Here is a 12,002-nt window from a genome sequence, read left to right on the forward strand (position 1 = left end):
TTAGACCTTAATATTAACAGCAAAGAAATATCCTCAAATACCCTCTATATGTAGAAGATTTTATGAAAATCTGAGGGAGAAGCAGGCCTCATATAAATGTTTTGTCATTAAATTTTAAAAGAAGCATACTTTTTTATTAAAATTTTTTAAAGAAGTATAATTCATGTTTCAGTGAATAGATGGAAGTTAAAGGAAATCACAAGAAACAGAAGGGAGTAACATTCCAAGGGAGGCAGAAACGTAGAGATAAAGGTAGCCATAAAAATGTGATTTTCTGAGATTTTATCTACACTACCCTAATTATAGCAAGAGACTTGTACTATTCTTAAAAAGCAAAATATAGATTTAGGCTACTTCATCTATTTATGTGACTTAAATTACAACAATTTTTAAACTAGTACCAATATTTATACAACTCCAAAATAAATCTGTGGAGTTGATAGTATTCTTCAAGACATCCTCTTTGTCTATCATAATCTCACCTCCTTTCTCCATCTCTTGCAATGACACCTCAATTTGCCCAGTTGCCAGCATCAACTTAAAAGCATCTTCTCCCTCCTTTAGTCCCATATTCTTCATAGCTAAACTCTGCCAACACCACAGGGAGTGGGCAAGAATGACCACAGTAGATTCAGATGTAATCAGTTTGTTGCTTGGGATACACCATACTTAGCCTGTCAATCCACCTGAAAAAGGAACAATAAATTCCCATCCTTACTTTTCCTCACCCAAATTAGCCCAAACAAATTAGATTGGTAGAACCATTTGTTCCCATCTGGTTTCCACAGGACACGTAGACTCAGAAAAGTTTTCTTTTTTTGTTGTTGTTGTTTGTTTGTTTTTGTTTTTAACTTTTATTTTAGGTTCGGGGGTATATGTACAGGTTTATTACATAGGTAAACTTATGTCATAGGGGTTTGTTGTACAGATTATTTCATCACCCCAGTATAAAACCTAGTACCCATTAGTTATTTTTCCTGATCCTCTCCCTCCTCCCACCCTCCATTCACCCTCAATCCGACAAGGTGGGAACCATTGGATGCCCATAAGCCTTCTGAACCTTGTATAATAAGCTACTTGGGGCTGTCTTTTCTTTAGATCTCAGAAACCACAATGAGGAACTATTATCAGTGACTTTAGTCAGGGGAGCAAGATGGGAGTTTGATAGACCCCAATATGTGTTGTTCCTCTCTGTGTCTATGTGTTCTTCTTATCATTTGGTTCTCACTTATAAGTGAGAACATGTGGTATTTGGTTTTCTGTTCCTGCATTAATTTGCTAAGGATAATAGCTTCCAGCTCCATCCATGTCCCTGCAAAGGACATGATCTGGTTCTTTTCTATGGCTGCATAATATTCCATGGTGTATTAATATATGTACCACAATTTCTTCATCCAGTTTATCATTGATGGGCATTTAGGTTGATTCCATGTTGCAAAGGTTCCTTAAGATTCCATCTTTCCTTTAGTTTCATAGCCTATTTTGCCCATTTCTCCCATTCCTCCTTTCTTCCATTTCTTTACCCCCAGATGTCCAAAGCAGCCTCCTGACTTATATTCTTGTTCCCCTTTCTTCCCCTCTCTTTAGCCTAATTCATTTAGATTCCAGAGAAACTGAGCCACATTTTCACCATTTGTTGGTCTCGACTAAAATCAAAAATTTGTCATTAATATGCTACCACATGTAAACAGGCAACAAAGTAAATGATTTTGACCTAAATATTTGAGACATTGGCTCTTGGTAAATACAAAATCTCCTTCATGTCATGAGGACATGTATTTGACCAGACATTGGGTAAGGGGTTGAGGAAGCTTTGTGTCATATTTTTGGGGAAAGACCACTATACCTCCATCGCTACACCATCTGAGAATTTAGAATAATCTGTATCAGAGACTAGATGGTCAAAAACTTAAATTGCAGAAGATATAACATCACTTTCTGTGCACCTATCAGAGTGCATATGTAGACAATCACTTCCAGAAAGAGGGGAGACTGGGCAGCTGGCTGGATGTACTGGGACATATTGAACCATTTTTTGAATGTTTGGGGCTTGGCAAATAAATGCATTGTGCCCGAAGCACCTTTTTCCCTTCACTTAAAACCCATGTGTATTGGAAAGGAAATTTAATTCTTATGTTTCTGATTTGCCCACATTTAACCCATCAAAATCCAACTTGGTGGGAACCATTGGACGCCCATAAGCCTTCTGAACCTTGTGTAATAAACCACTTGGAGCTGTCTTTTCTTTGGATCTCAGAAACCACAATGAGGAACTATTTTCAGTGGCTTTAGTCAGGGGAACAAGATGGGAGCTTGATTTTGCCCTCAGATTTCACCACAGCCAACAAATTCTAACTTTGTTCAGATGCATTGTCACGCCTTGTATTTACTTCTTGCCAATAACCTGAGGTCTAGTAAACACTGTTTTTGTGAAAGTCAAACAATATGGACTGATATTCAACTCCAAAACGGGCTGAGCACTGTGCGGGTCTCTCGCACTGGGTCTCAATGTCCTCACCGGTGTTAGGCAACTCACTTACCTGAACCTTTGAGTAACTCTTCTTCCCTCTGCACAGTCTAATTATACAGGAGATACTGTTCACTCATAAAGGATAATGGATTAGGATGAAAATATTAAAAAAAAAAAAAAAGGAAATAAGATCCTGTAAATGGGCTGAATGTGGTGGCTCATGCCTGTAATCTCAGCACTTTGGGAGGCTGAGGTGGGCAGATCACTTGAGTCTAGGAGTTTGAGACTAGCCTGGGCAACATAGTAAGACCCCCCATCTCTAAATAAATGAATAAAATTTTCAGCTGAAAATAAATTTGCAATAAATAAATAAATAAATAAATATAAAAGGTCCTATAAATGCAAAAAGATCATTATAACCTATACACTGACAACATGGATTATGGGAACATTTGCAGAATATGACTGAAGTTCACATAATCTCTATACCCACCCAGATGTGTGTCTTTAGACTACTTCAAACCTAATGTGGAAATTGAGATTGTGTTTGGCCAACTTAATCACCTACATCAGTCAGAGGAAGATGAAAGAAAAGTCATAACTAATATGCAAGCAATTATTATCCAAATTTGGCTTTTTATTTCTAAGAATCATAGAATTAAATTCAAACATTTAATCCCTCTCTGCTTGGGCCTGTTTCACCAACATGTGGGACAAAGAGGCAGAAAACAATTTATTTCTAGGCCACCTGCCACTGTTTTCTTGCTGAACTGGATACGTGGTAGGAGAAGAAGCCAGGTGGTCTGACCTGTTCACAAGTAATCAGGAGCTAGCTGTTCTTCCTGCAGCAGAAGCCAGAGCTCAGAATTTCCTGACCCATGCCCACTACATTCTCAATGTGGTGTTTCCTTAAGATCTGAGTGCTCATACACATCATTCCCGGAGCTCACATGCCTCCCTTTCAAGGCACATCGTGTCTTTCTTCCTGAGTCCCACAACAACATATGAAGGGGAAAATATGGGTATAACAGTCTTTTCCCACCTTTCCATTGAGACCATGGTGATATTTATGCCCCTTCATTTCATCCAGAACCCAGCTCTGGGACATGTGGCTATGAAACCTTCCATCATTTTAAGACTTTTGAAAGTACAATTTCCAGCAGAACAGTGGTTTTTATTGTTTCTCTCTGGTTTCTGAGCAATTTAGGCCATCTAAAGAGAAAGACCTGAAGTTTCTCATGTCAGTTCAGCCCAAAAATGGGGGGAAATGATCATTTGAAATCCAGAAAGAGAAAAAAAAATTAAAGAAAGAAATTCTTGACTTGGAAGAGATTACGTATCTGACTAGAAATAAAATGGGATACAGTGAAGTTAAAAACATGAATTCCTACCACATTATCACTAACATGAGCTGTTCATCCTGAATTGCCTCCAGCTAGGGAGCTGTGGTAGGAAGGGTACTTAAGGCTTTGAAATCAGGTCTACCCAGGTTCAAATCACAGCTCTGCCTTTTCTTGCCTCTATCCCCTCATCCTTATAAGTGTCAGCTGAAGAATGATGAAGTCATAATTTTGGAAAGGAGATCTTTATTTCTCATAAACGGTTGTAGCCTGCAAGGTAGCCATTCGGACAGGCTGGGAAGTGTAGCCTCCAGCCAGAAGCTGGAAAATGGCACTTTGGTGGTGGTCGGGGTAGGCATAAGACAGGAATTTATGCTGACCAGCTTGGCTAAGCATACATATTTAATAAACTATAGGAGAAATCATGAATATTTATGAAAGGAGTAATATGCACATGCACAATTGAGCTCCATGCCTCTTCATGGGTGGCATGTTCAAAAAATGATGGCATTACTATTTAAAATAGTAAGGACTTGGAACTAACCCAAATGCCCATCAATGATAGACTTGATAAAGAAAACGTGTCACATGTACACCATGCAATACTACGCAGCTATAAAAAAGAATGATTTCATGTCTTTTGCAGGGACATGGATGAAGCTGGAAGCCATCATTCTTAGAAAACTAACACAGGAACATAAAACCAAACACTGAATATTCTCACTCATAAGTGGGAGTTGAACAATGAGAACACATGGACACAGGGAGGGGAACATCACACACCGGGGCCTGTTGGGGGGTGAGGGGCAAGGGGAGGGAGAGCATTAGGACAAATACCTAATGCATGCTGAGATTAAAACCTAGATGATGGGTCGATAGATACAGCAAACCACCAAGGCACATGCATACCTATGTAATAAACCTACATGTTCTGCATATGTATCCCAGAACTTAAAGTAAAATTTAAAAAAAAAAGATGGCATTAGAATGATCCAAAGGTGCAGTTTTTGACTTTCTAATGTCAAAAGGTAAAGCACAGAACATGTAAACCCTCACTGTGCACCCTCTGTTGATGCCAGAACCACTCCATGGTTGGTGGTCTCTTATTAGGAAGGAATACATTGTAAAACTGGTGAGTTATCATGTCAAAACTGCAAAGAGAGGGAGAGAGTCCTGTCACGGCCTCAGATAATTGGCTAAAGGTAATAAAGGAAGGAGTCATCCCTTTCTTGTTTTCTAGAGCTGATTTCTGCTTACTCTAGGAAAGAATTCTGGTTAAAGGTTAATAATGAAGGGGCATACTGGGATGTGTCTGACCTCCCATCTTGTCATGGCTAGGAGCTCAGTTTTTAAGGTTTATCTGGGGTACCCTTGGCCAAGAGTCTATTCAGTTTTTTGAAGGACTTAGAATTTTATTTTTATTTCTCAAGAGCAACAAGGCTTATGATCTATAAAAACAGGGAAAATAATACCTTCTTCATAGGGTTGTCATGAAGATTGAATGGACTATGAATTTAAAGTATCTGTTACAGAGTTGAAAGGTCACAAATGATAGCTATAAAGTATCTAGCCCACAAACCTTGCTGTTTTTCCTGGAATTTTCATTGGTTACACCTTCAAGTTAAAGATTGAAAGTTACTATTAAAAGTCAAATATGTGACCTAGAAGAAATAACAGCAATCTCTTTCAGTGATTATCATCTTGGTATATGTTAGCACCTAGCCTAGTTATCTGATATGATAGGGGAATGAGATAGATAGATTTTAATGGCTAGAAGGAAAGGGAAAAAAGCTTAGAACATGGTATGCTGAGAAAGCAAATTCAAGTGGGCAAGAATCGTTGACACTCCAGGAAGTGGGATGCCAAATGAGGGTGGGAAGCCAGAGGAGAGGAGAAGAGACGTTCTGCATGAGAAGACATTTCATAATTTTGCCTAGGAGCCCAGGAAATGTGATTGCCACCACCAATTTATGCTTGCCTCACTAATATACCACCTCACCCAGGCAAGTAACTTTGCCTTCATCTGCAAGTCTGCCTGGAGCCTCATTTCTTCATGAAGCTCCTCACAACAATGTACATGGTAGTGAGGCAGGAGAATAGGGTCTGGAGGCAGAGAACCTAAGGCTGTTTCACGTCGACTTCCTAGAACTAAATAGGAAGGAAACCCCTAACTTTCCATGCCTAAGTAACAAAAGGACCAGAGGTTACTACTCCCTTTGGCCTTTTCTGCCCGGCAGATGGGAAACTGGCTGTCGGCAGCAAATCATACTGAGTGTGGGTAGAGTCTTTGTTTGCAGCTTTGTAACTTCACTCCAGTCTCTGAGTGGTTGCTGTCCACAACCAGTCAGACTGATTGCAGGTGGAGTCTTCATTTGTGTAGAAGTATATAACTTTGTAACTTCACCCTAGCCTCTGATTGGCTGCTCTTTGCAACCAATCAGATGTTTGGACAGGAGTGTGACCTTCGTAACTTCATTTCAGTCCCTGGTTGGCTGCTTTCTGCAACCAAACAGACTGATCGCTGGCTACCACTTCATTTACATAAGGTGAGCATAAAGTGGTCAATGGGAAACTTCTAGGGGGTGTTTGGACCCAAGAAGATTCTGTCTCCGGGCCCTTGAACAGCTGCTTGGGTCCGCTCCCACACTGTGGAGTGTACTTTCATTTTCAATAAATCCCTGCTTTCATTCTTTTTTTACTTCGTTCTTTCTTTCCTTTGCTGGGCATGTTGTCCAATTCTTTGTTCAAAACGCCAAGAACCTGGACAACTTGCAGTCACAACCCTCTACCGGTGACAGTAGGAGTAGAATGAATGAGGTCGGATGATCCAGGAACTCAGTGGGAGTTCTAGACATCCATGCCCAACAGACATCATTCTTAGCCCTCATGAACCAGAGTCTTTGTATTACTCTTTTGTGACAAATACAGAGCAATCGAGTTTTACTCAGAAACCTTAGACCAGTCACAAAATATAAAATGACTGGTTAAACCTCACTGCCTAAATGACGAACATTGTCATTGCACCTGCTTCAGCAGGACGGGGAGAGGAGGCAACGGGATTCTAGCAGCACAGGGAGATTAACGGGCTGGGATAAGTGATACCTTAGTGATTGTTTTCTGGAAACTGATAAATTTGCAGACCACATGGAAGTTTCACCTGCCTCAAAACTTGCACAGTGCTCAATGCCTCTGAGGGTGGGAGCACTCGTTAAAGACATTTACCTGCAGGTGTTTTAATACAGACACTGCCTTAAGTGATGTATAAAAGTTGATAAAAACAATAGACTAACCAAAAAGCTTAAAAGGAAAAGCTAGACAATGAGATGTCTGCAGGGCTTGGAAAACTCTAACTTATTCTTGGAAGTCTAGAAGGCCACACCTATGCATAGGGCTGTGCCTATGCTCAGGAAAGATCTGAGAAGACCCTAGTTAACCTTGAGGCTCTGTGCAAGCAACAAATAAATGGAATCAATACCAATATCTATCAGTTGATGAGTGGGCAAACAAATTTGTAGTATACCCACACAATGGAATAATATTCATCCTTAAAAGTAATGAAGTACTGACACATACTACAGCATGGATACACTTGAAAATATTATGCTAATTAAAAGGAGAAAGAGGCCACACACACACTGTGTGATCCACTTATATGAACTGTTCAGAATAGGCAAATCCATAGAGACAGAAAGTATATTAGTTTATGGGGCTATGGAAAAGGGACAATTAGCAGTGACTGCTAAAAGGTATGGGGTTCCTTTTGGGGATGATGAAAATGTTCTGGAATTGGATGATGGTGTTGGTTGTACAATTTTGTAAGTAGACTAAAAGCCCCCGAATTGTATACTTTAAAATGGTGGGTTTTGTATTATGGGAAATTTTATGTTATATAAATTACATCTCGAGTCTGAGTTTCTGTAAAAAAAAAAAAAAAAAACGCCAGATGTGGTGGCTCATGCCTGTAATCCCAGTACTTTGGGAGGCCGAAGTGGGTGGATCTCCTGAGGCCAGGAGTTCAAAACCAGCCTGGCCAACATGGTGAAACCCCATCTCTACTAAAAAATACAAAAATTAGCTGAGTGCAGTGGCAGGCACCTGTAATCCCAACTACTTGGGAGGCTGAGACAGGAGAATCACTTGAACCCGGGAGGCAGAGGTTGCAGTGAGGCGAGATTGCGCCACTGCATTCCAGCCTGGGAGACAGAGCAAGACTTCGTCTTAAAAAAAAAAAGGGGGGGGGGTGGTGGTGGGGAGTAATGGAGGTTGGAGTATTTCTTCTCCTGGCTCTTCCTTTCCATTTAGCCCACTCTGGCAGCAGGCATATATTTTTTTCTAAATGTCCCACTAGGCAATTTCTCCTCCATAGCTTCCATTTTCACTAGACTCCAGTAACATTGTTTCCTCTCCTTGCCGCTTGGTCTAGAAGTGGCAAGGTTTTCCACCATTGTTATTCTCTGGTGGCCTCAACTTCTTTCTTTCCTTAACCCTTTTGACACCACTGGGAATAATGTGACTTCATTAAAGTCACAAACTATTCAGTGAATTGTTTCTTGATGGGCCTCTGACTGCTACACAAGTGTTCCCAGCTGTTAGTGAAGCCATGTTCTTTGAGGCTCTGATGCTCTGGAATGAGAGCTCCTATGCAGGATGACAATATGGCAATAGAATTTTTGAGGAATACTGGTGTTTTCTAATATACTACTCTCAACCCCACTGTCATCTCATTCTCTATTCTCTTGGGAAATTGCTTCTCCCACAATGGCTTCAGCTATCACCTGTGTACCTATGACTATTCAACTTGAGGTTTTTGTCTCTATGTGGATTAATAAGTTCTAGACACACCTTTTCAATGTGTGCTTAAGTTTTCCCCATGAGTGGCTAATTTCAACTCAGCAGGAATACTTTTCTCTGTTTTAGTGAATAGCACTATCATCCAACCCTTCATTCAAATTAGACACCTCAACATTATCTTTAAGTCCACTCCTCTCTCATTGTCCAAATGGGCTTCAAATCTCACACTTCAGAGATATTTATAAGGAGTATCAATTCCCCTGCTCCTTTCACTGTATATCCTTCGCACCTCTAAATGTCCTCACTACTACTAGTTTCTTCTTTGTTCAAGACATTCCTTCTTCTTCTGTCATCTTTTTAAGAAATCAATTTAATCATATTGCTCCCCTGCACAAACCTTTCCTTGACTCCTCACTGCCTACAGAATAAATTCCAGACTCTTTAATAAGTTACCCAAAGCCTTCCCAAGCTGACTACAGCTCATCTTTCTAGCTCTTCATTGAACTTCACACACCATACATACAATTCTTCATTTCCTAAATATTTCCTGCTTTTCCATGCCTTTGTGCATTTGTACATCTCATTGCTTCTGAGTACAAAAGCTCCAATGTTGTTGATTAATCTGATAAAATATTCTTTCCACAGGTCTAAAACAATTCATTTACTCATTCAACAAATCATTATCGATAGTACAATATATGCTGAGTACTATGTTGGGTGTATAGTGGGGAACAAGATTGTTCCTCGCTATAGTCCTGTGGGTCTCTTCTCCCATAGTACCCAATGTCTACTGGGGACATAAATGTTAACTTGGTAGTCTCTGAACTCACTCCATAATCATAATCATGAATAAGTGCCATGAAGGAAAATTATAGGGTGCTATATCAAGTCCTTTCTGAAGCCCCCAGGCTAAAGTTACTCGTTCTCCTCTGAGTTCCCATAGTGGTATATTTAACTGCTGTTTGATCATGTCTGCCCCAATAAGATTTGAAGTAGAAATTGGGTCATGTTTTAATCTACAGTGGCAGGCAACATTTTTGGCCTGAAGTGTATGCATAGGGGATGACTAAGTGAATAAATAAATTAAATAAACAGTTTTAAGCAAAAGATTGACTTTGAAATTGTCCTGAAAATAATGAGAGCAATAGTCCTAAGAGTGTTTATGGATCCCAAAGCTTCCCTTACTAGCAGACAAATCTTCAAAGTTTTCTAAGGAAATATATCTTACAAGAAAGTATGCTGATGAATTCAATGTTTCATTGACTCACTAATTTAGGACATTCTCCTTTGAAAAACTCTCTCAGGATTTTCATTTTCATCTGGAATGAAATGCGGACACCCATGAATCTGGACAAGGCTACTGTATTTGTGGGGTACTTGTCTGTTGATTGCTACCATCACAGGCATTGGCCACCCCACATCTGGTTTATTGACTAAACCTTTATACCTCTCTTATTCATCCATTTTTAACATTTCACCCTTTGTGTGCTTGGGTTAATTTTTCATCTGAACCATTGAAATGAAAGTTTTAGACATTATGACACTTCATCTCTAAATATTTCATTTTGTATCTCCTAAGAACAAGGATATTTTCCTACACACCCACAACATCATCACTCTCAAGAAATTTAGCATTGATGTGACAATATTATCTAGTATATAGTAAATATTCATATTTTCCCAATTATCATAATAGTGTCTTTTATGGCTGTTTTTCTAAATCAAAGATCGAATCTAGTATCATAGGTTACAGTTATTTGTTGTATCCCTTTATTCTTCATTAACAATTCCCTCACTTATTTTTTTTTTTTTAACTTTTGTAAGAGTGAGATTTTTGCAGCACTCAGGCCAACTTTTTTGTAGCCAGCTCTACAAATTTGGATTTTTCTGATTGTTTCCTCATATTTATTTATTTTTTAAATTGACAAATTAAAACTGTGTATGTTTATTATGTACACTTGTTGAAGTATGTATACATTGTGGAATGTCTAAACTGAGATAATTAACATATGAATTATCTCACGTACTTATCACTTTTGTGGTGAGAACCCTTAAAATCTACTCTCTTAGCCATTTTCAAGAATACAATACATTATTATGAACTATAGTCACCATGTTGTACAATAGATCTCCTGAACTTAGTCCTCCTATCTGGCTGAAATGTTGTATCCTTTGACCAACATCTCCCAACTCCTCAGCCCCAGCCCCTGGTAACCACCAATCTACTCTCTATTTCTATTCGTTCAACTTTTTTAGATGCTACATGTAAGTGAGACAATGAAGTTTGTCTCTTCCTATGCCTGGCTTATTTCACTTAACATAATGTTGTCTAGGTTCATCTATGTCGTTACACATGACAGGATTTCATTCATATTTAAGGCTATTCCTTTGTGCATCTATACATATTTTCTTTATCCAATCACCTGTCGATGGGCACTTAGGTTGATTCCATAACTTGGCTATTGTGAACAGTGTTGCAATGAACATTGGAGTGCAGATATCTCTTCAAATAATGATCTTGTTTCCTTTGGATGTATACTCAGTAGTGAGATTGCTGGATCATATGATAGTTCTATTTTTAAGTTTTTGAGGAAGTTCTACACTGTTTTCCATAATAACTGTATTGTTTTCTCGTATTTAAATTCTAATTACGCATATTGGCAAGAATATGACAAGTTTTGTTGTGTCTTTCTCAGTGCATCACATCAGGAAACAGATAGATCATCCCAATCTATCTGATGACTGCTTAAAATGGTGTTTACTAGATTATTCTAATGTAAATATATCTTTCTCTTTTGCAATTAGTAAGTCACTTGTGAGGTTAAACTTTATATGACTATCTTGTGACCCAACAACCTTTCACCAGATAATTTTTAAACTCCGTCATCTGCAACATTCGGCTAGCATTCTCTGTAAAGAACTCTTCTTCACCCTCCCACCTAGTCTTGTTTTGCTTGTCGGTTTGTTTTTGAAGTCATTAGTTTTTAATTCGGTGCATTAAAAGGCATTACGATCATTATTCTTTTTGATTCTCAATTTGTCCCTAATTTGACTAGTGAGAATTTCTTCAAGCTGGCTCCTGTGTTTACTTGATATGTTCTCGTTAGTTATTGAACATTTTCTTGGGACAATAAAATATTCTCCCAAAATTGCACTTTTCCTTCCTCAGAGACCTGGAATATCTTTTATGGAATGAACTAAGAAACCTAAGTGTTTAAACCACGAGTTTATTCTGAAACCTTCAAATTGAATACAGCGAACTCGTCATCTCCTTCCCTTCCATATTCACAATTCCCTTCCCTCATGGCGGTTAACAACATCTAATATTGACTTAATTCTCTTTCCTATAATTTGCAAAAAGTAGTGTGGGAATTACTACACCAGTACCATAACCAACAACA

The 12,002-nt window shown here is 38.8% G+C and overlaps 1 long non-coding RNA gene across 7 annotated transcripts in view; it reads right to left on the reverse strand.

The window, feature by feature from the left end:
* The window catches only part of LOC101058385 (uncharacterized), a 527,851-nt gene that overhangs the window by 230,565 nt on the left and 285,284 nt on the right, over positions 1–12,002 (reverse strand). The window contains exon 4 of one of the 7 annotated variants that reach the window (XR_008546867.2): positions 483–686. The exons of the other annotated variants lie outside the window; for them this stretch is intronic. This is a non-coding gene — a long non-coding RNA (uncharacterized LOC101058385). The remainder of the gene's footprint in view (positions 1–482; positions 687–12,002) is intronic. 7 annotated transcript variants of the gene reach the window in all.

This window comes from Pan troglodytes, chromosome 13, assembly GCF_028858775.2.
Source record: "Pan troglodytes isolate AG18354 chromosome 13, NHGRI_mPanTro3-v2.0_pri, whole genome shotgun sequence".
NCBI lineage: Eukaryota > Metazoa > Chordata > Mammalia > Primates > Hominidae > Pan > Pan troglodytes.